This window comes from Gossypium hirsutum, chromosome A01 (genome assembly GCF_007990345.1).
Source record: "Gossypium hirsutum isolate 1008001.06 chromosome A01, Gossypium_hirsutum_v2.1, whole genome shotgun sequence".
In the NCBI taxonomy this organism is placed as follows: Eukaryota; Viridiplantae; Streptophyta; class Magnoliopsida; order Malvales; family Malvaceae; genus Gossypium; species Gossypium hirsutum.
Window position 1 is genome coordinate 102,465,687 of NC_053424.1, and position 7,640 is coordinate 102,473,326.

The 7,640-nt window shown below is 34.1% G+C and overlaps 1 non-coding gene across 1 annotated transcript; it reads right to left on the bottom strand.

Annotated features, from left to right (window-relative positions):
• Nucleotides 1-352: 352 nt before the first annotated feature.
• LOC121207616 (small nucleolar RNA R71) lies at nucleotides 353-459 on the bottom strand. Its single transcript, XR_005902716.1, has one exon. It is a non-coding gene; the product is annotated as a small nucleolar RNA R71 (small nucleolar RNA).
• Nucleotides 460-7,640: the final 7,181 nt, after the last annotated feature.

Consider the following 7,640-nt stretch of genomic DNA (forward strand, 5'->3'; position numbering starts at 1 on the left):
ATATGTTGTGCCACCTTTCAGTGAGTTAAATCCAGGAATTAGAAGGCTAGATATTGAGATACCCTAATTCGAATTGAAACTAGTGATGTTTCAAATGTTACAAATGGTGGGCCAATTTAGTGGTAAGCCCACGAAAGTTCGACATCTCCACCTCCGATTGTTTATGGAAGTGAGTGATTTATTCAAGATAGCCAGTGTGACTGAAGACGCACTGAAGTTGAAGTTGTTTCTATACTCATTGCGAGATTGACCACGAGCATTGCTCAAGTCATTGCCACCAAGTTCCATATCCACATGGCAAGAATTAGCAGAAAAATTTTTGGTAAAGTATTTCTCGCCTAGGAAGAATGCTAAGTTGAGGATCGAGATCACAACTTTCCAACAATTGGATGACGAGTCTTTGTATGAGGCTTGGGAGTGATTCAAGGAGTTACTTCATAAGTGTCCTCATCATGGGATTCCTCATTGTATCCAATTGGAGACATTCTATAATGGTCTCAATGCGCATACAAGATTGATGGCAGATGCTTCTGCGAATGGTGCAATTTTGTCTAAGTCTTATAATGAGGCTTATGAGATCATCGAGAGGATTGCGAGTAATAACTATCAATGACCAACAAATCAAACAGCTTCAGGAAGACGAGTAGCCAGAGTTCATGAAGTTGATGCTCTCACTTCGCTATCAACTCAGGTATAGTCTATTTCTTCCATGTTAAAGCAATTTACCGCTAATAGTGCTAATAATTTTTGCAGCTTAGCCACCAAGTCCGTTTGAAGTAGTTTCTTGTGTGTACTATGGGGAAGGTCATTCTTTTAAGAATTGCCCATTGAATCCCGAGTCAGTGTACTATGTGGGGAACCAACATCAAAATAGGAGTGGACAAGGACTTTAGTCCAAATTCTATAATCCTTCATGGCGTAATCATCCCAACTTGTGACAGCCCTAAATTGACCCTAGTCGGAAAGTGGTTTCGGGACCATTAAACCGAGTCATAAAAATAATTAACCGTCATAGTTGATGCTTATTATATGTATATATGCATGTGTGAAAATTTCATGTTTGAATTTTGTTAATTGTAAGTGAATTTTATTAAATAGGACTTATGTGAGAAAATTTAGAAATGTGCTAGGCAAATGTAAAGTGGCCTATTAATGCATGTTATGAAAATGATGGGTTTGCATGTCAAATTACCCAAAATTTGAGCTAGTGGCCGGCCATGCTATGGGGTGAAACATGTTGTGAACATGTTGTGTTAGTGTGTTATGTTAGAAAGAATAAAATAAAGGGTTAGTAATTAAGTAATGAAAAGGGAGGGGTGATGAAACCAAAGTTGTCTCCCCCTTACCCCCCATTGCCGTGACTTGAAGAAAAAAAAAGAGAAAGAGTTCTCATGTTGTTCTTCTTGGCCGGAATGAAAAGAGGAAGAAGGGAGTGAAGCATTCGGTTATCCTAGGACAATATTAAGGTAAGAAAGTTTATAATAGTTCTTGAAATTTTAGTTGATATGGAGTGAGATATCAAGTTATTTTGTAACCCATGTTGAAACTTTGAGTGTGGAATGAGTAAGGTTTTCGGCTATGGAGATTAATAAGGGTGATGGTTGTTGTTTCATGTTAAATCTAGATGAACAATGGTAGTTGCTTACATCTTGATATTTATGAGTTCCTTTCTTGGTTCTACCTTAGACCCACGATGTATATTTTTATTTAGTGTTGTTTGAGATTGATGATAGAAGCTAATGAGTGAGGGTTGGATAGATATTATAAGGTTAAAATTCATGGGATTGTAAGCTTGCAAGTTGGATGATGAAATTCATGCTTTGTGAGGGTAAGTGGGTTAAAAGGAGCATTCGGCCATGATGTAAAAGCATGATGAAGTGATGTTAAATGCTTTGAATATTGAGTATATGTTGTTATAAGTTGAATTTAAGGTTTATTAAATTGTCTTTGTCATTGCCGAATGTGTGTAGTTAAAGAAAAATTGTTAAAGTGCTTAGTTAATTGATATTAGGTTAATGTATGTGTTTTGAGTTGATGGAATGGAGAGGATGCTTTAATTGTGTTATGAACAATTATATGTTAAATTAAGGTTTGCTAAGCTAGCTATTAAGGTGAAGTACAAATGTTAGTATTTGATTGCTAGCGTATATATGGGTATTAGCCAAGTTTTGAACTTGAAACAAAATGGTATTTAGTCAATACAAGTAACCATATTTGTAGAATGTATTAAGTATAGAATCGGCCTCAACATAGACATGCATATTCGGCCACATGAGGTAGATTGGTGTTGCATGTATTCGGTTAGAGGCAAGCATATCGATGCTTTTATCTTGGCTTAGATAATCGGCTAAAAGAGAGTGTGGGCTAATATGTTGAGTTGATTCATGATTTCATATATATGTGACTCTAATGTCTAATGTATATATGGGTTAAGTACCTTGAGTTTCTCTTTTTGGTGTTCAAATGATTAAATCAATTTATTTGTTAAATTAAGCTCAAGAGCAAAGGGGAACTAAATCTGATAAAGGGAAGGAAAAAGTGATCGAATAGCCGTCGAAATCGTTCGACAACATCCGAGGTAAGTTTTCGAGTAATGAAACTTAGTTTACGATTTGATTAAGTCATGACGTATAATCATAACAAATATACGGTGATATAATGATTCTACTTGAATTATATGTTGAGTTAATTAGTCTATACGTATGATGGGTAGCCGTATGTGCATAGAGATCATGTCATAAAGCAAACCAAATCATGCTGTTTGTGTGTGGCTATTGAGCCGAAATTAGTAAGTGTGATAAGTGTCTTGTGGTTGAGCTTTGGGTAATGAAAATGAAATATGGTTGTGTCATGATTTATTGATATATGTGCATGGTTATTCGAATGATATCCGGGCTAAGTCCCGAAGGATTTTATGCTAGTGCTATATCCGGACTAAGATCCGAAGGCATTTGTGCGAGTTGCTATATCCGGGCTAAGACCCGAAGGCATTTGTGCTAGCGACTATATCCGAGCTAAGTCCCGAAGGCATTTATGCTAGTGACCATATCCGGGCTAAGACCCGAAGGCCTTGTGCGAGTGGTTATATCCAGCTAAATCTCGAAGATACTTGGGTTTGGGAATGAGCGATCTTGCTGTAATAATTTCAATTAATACGCTCGTAAAATCCCAACGATGAGGTATGTTTCGTATGTGCATTGAGATAATTGATTCCTTCTAAATAGTATTTGCTCAATCGATTAACAAGCTTCCGGCATTTAGTCAGGTTGATTCCTTATGTATGAATATAAGGGTTGGAAATGTGAAGTAGGTATGATTGTGAGAATATGTGTATATGAAATTATTCGTTTAGTCGTATGAATGCTATACTTCATTTGTGCATGATTTCATTGCTCAAAACTTACTAAGCATTAAATGCTTACTCCGTTTCTTTGATTCTCTGTTTTATAGATTTTGGTTCGTCATCTATCGGACTCGGGATTGTTGAAGTCAAAGTCGTCCACACTATCAAAGCCCTTTTGGTACACTTTTGGTTGAACTCTGAAAATGGCATGTATAGGACTACCCTTTTTGTTGTTGGTCATGTACCCTTTGGTTTTGTATAAATTTGGATAGCCATGCGAAAATGGCTTATATATACTTTGAGCATAGCATTAAAAATCATTTTGTATGTTGTTCATTGAGAGGTATGGAATGTTTGGTAACGATTAGCCATTGGAATGGTTAATCATGATCATTTTGGTGCTTTGTATGACAAATTCTAGTTGATTCATGGAAAACCATGAAATAGGTAAAGTTCACCTTAAAAACAGATGCGGACAGCAGCAGTGGTGTGGATTTGAAAAATCACTAAAAATAGTAGGAATGGAATTAAATAGTGAATAAATTATGTAATCGAACCTTGATTAATCTACTTTCATATGGAAGAAACGAAACGATCATATGAGTCGTATTTTAGGAGATATTTAAGTTTTCGTGGAACAGGGCCAGAGCGATTTATGGATCCCCTGATCTGACTTTGGAAATTCACTATAAACTAACCAGAGATAATTAGAGGTCATTCCATATATGTATAGATTTCTTTTTGAGTCTAGTTTCGTTAGAAACAAACGGCATAAGTAATGAAGCCCTGTACAGGAAGATATATAAGTCGTAATGCATGAAGGTCAGAGTAGTCGAACCCTGAAATAGGGTTGACTTTAACTAATAAACTGTACTAATTGGCTTGACCAAAAATTCTAGAAAAAATTTTTAGATGGATATATGAGTCTAGTTTCAGGTAAAATTTACGAAACTGGTTTTCGAGTTTTGGAACTCAAGATATGATTTTTAAGGTAACAGTGACACAGTTAGCCAGCTTGTCTGGAAAATTTTTTTTTTTGGACTGTGAGAATAAATGAAATAAGTCCGTAAATACCTCGTGTTCGACTTCGACAATGGTCTCGGGTACGGGGTGTTACACAAATTTTCTTGGAGCAACCAAGCAAATGGACTAAACAACAACTTTATGCAGCATAGACCCAACCAATCTCAAGGGTTTAATCAACTAGCTCCAAAACCAGCCCAAGCTGAGGCATCAAACAGTTTGGAGAGCTTATTGAAAGCATACATCGGAAAGAATGATGCTTTGATCCAGAGCCAAGCAACAACACTAAAAAATTTGGAAAACCAAATAGGTCAGCTAGCTACGGAGCTTCGTAAAAGACCACAAGGAACATTGTCGAGCAATACTGAGAATGCAAGAAACTTGGTAAAGAACATATGAAGGTACTGGCATTACAAAGTGGTAAAATTCTGGAACGCCGATTGATTGAAGTCGAAGATGAGCCTGTTGAAAAGAGGAAAGTCAAACAGCTGTTGAAATTCCTACACCAAAGGAATCAAAATCTGCAAAGACTGACAAGGTAAATCCTAACTTAGTGAATTCAGATACTTTAACATCTTCTTTGGATGCAGATTTACCTATCCAGAAGAGTTGTCCGGTTCAACCGAAAGTTCCATCACCTCCATATCCGCAAAAATTGCAGCAACACAAGCAGAAACAGGTGGTGCAATTCAAGAAGTGTAACATCCTTAACCTATATCCGTCACCGGATTAGGGCTACGAGGTATTACCAAACACAAGCACAGTTTATTACAGTCACTTATTACAAATCATGCACAATATTATATCGACTTCTTTATAATAATTTTTTACTCAATTAGCAACCAATCACTCATCCATATAAGTTAAGTCTACATATATAAAACATATAACCAATACAATTCGAACATACATTATTAATCATATTAAAAAAATAATTCATGCTATAAAATTTAACGATATTAATATCATTATCAATTAATCAAATATAATCATGTGCATTACTAATTCATGTGTAATCCACTATAATATCTTTAATCATTTTCGAACATCAAAGACATTTCATAGCATACCTGATCCGAATGATCAAAAACCAATCCAAATCAATATGCCTAGCCATTTTAACCCATCTCAAGACTATGTGCATAAGACCATATTAATTTAAACCATTACTAATTCATGTGTAATCCACTATAATATCTTTAATCATTTTTGAACATCAAAGACATTTCATAGCATACCTAATCTGAATGATCAAAAACCAATCCAAATCAATATGCCTAGCCATTTTAACCCATCTCAAGACTATATGCATAAGACCATATTAATTTAAACCATATAGTTCTCAACTTACATTATTCACACATTTGCATTACTTAACCAAACAAAAACCAACATGATTTTCACCACTTATAACACATATACTAATCATACTTTAGAAATTAAACATATCAATAATATTTATTTAATCATTTTACTAATCTCATTAACATAAAACATATCATATCGCATATACTTTATATTTCTATTAGCCGAACATATTAACTAAATAACATGGCATTTGAACACTTAATATGAACATTAATCATAATTCATTTTCATGTACTCAACTTACAACAATACATTCATTTATAAGCTTTCCTACATGCGCATATTAGCCTAAGTTGAAATATACCTCATGGTTAACAAAGCAAAATTTTACAAGTACATATAATCATATTTAAATGATCGAATTTCACTTGCAACATAATCAATTCATACATTGCTCACTCGACTATGATTAATAATTTTTCATATAATTTAACCAAATCAAAACATGTCAATTCCATAGGCTATAAATCATGCCAAAATTTCATATACACAATTAAATCAATTTATATATATTCGGTCATTTAATATGACTTCCATATAACAGTTAAAACATATCCATTCTAGCGATCATAAACCAAACGTAGATAGTCAAATATCATAGCCAAACATACATTCATCAAATACACACATATATCTTTAATCTTTTTGCCAAAATAAACTCATCCATAATCAAACTTACTAAACCTCAATATTAATAAACATATCAACTTCACTTCCTCTATATGCCATAACCGAATTTACCTTAATACCAACTCACATAACAAAACCTTAACAAAGCATATCAACCAAGTTCACATGTATTTATCTATGTATAAACCATAGCCAAATATACATATATCTATTATCAAAGTAATATTAAATTTCAAAACCATGGTACCATTATATAACCAAATATATATACACTCATAAGCATATACTTTTGAATCAAACTTTAATATCACATACTTATACATATATTTACATTAGCATCATGTATAATTTGCATCACATATCAAATAACTAACTTACCTTACTTCCACATAAGTAATCAACTATCTCATACCTGATCCCTTTAGCTCTATTTATACATTCGATCACAACTTATCATTGCCCGATGAACCATTCGAAATTGAATAGGATACTCAGATAATCACACATATCGTACAATGCCAACATCCCAGTCGTGGTCTTACATGTAATCACATATCGATGCCAACGTGCTAGACATGGTCTTACTCTCACACATATATCGAAATTTAGATATCGATGCCAACGTATTAAACGTGGTCTTACTCGCACACTTATATCGGAGTCACATATCGATGCCAACGTATTAAACGTGGTCTTACTCGCACACATATATCGATGCCATGGTCTTACTCGCACATCATATATCGGAATCCTATGTCATGACACATATATCCTATTTATTCCTAAGGCTCATACGGGGCTTTCGAATGTCGTAACTCGATTGAATCGAACACGTAACCATTGCTCTCAAACATATATCATTTCGGCAGATTCTCGAACAATTATAAAAATTCAACTAAGCATTTATAATATACATATACTGAAATTTACAACATCTATTTGCCTATAAACTTACCTCGGACAACATTAATCGGAACGGAACGACTATTCGACAACTTTGGTTTTTCCCTAATCCAAATTTGATTTCTTTAGTTCTTGGTCTAAACATATTCAAATTAAACTCATTTAAACATAATTCTATTCAATTTAGTCCCAAAACACATAAACGAGAAAATTACCATTTTACCCCTGACATTTTACACTTTTTACAATTTAGTCCAAATTTCATAAAGCACAAAACATGCAAAATTTGCACACGCCATGCTTAGGTCGAATGTTACCCATGCTAATACAAGTCCATACATTTCATTTATTTCAAATTTTAGTCCCTCAATTT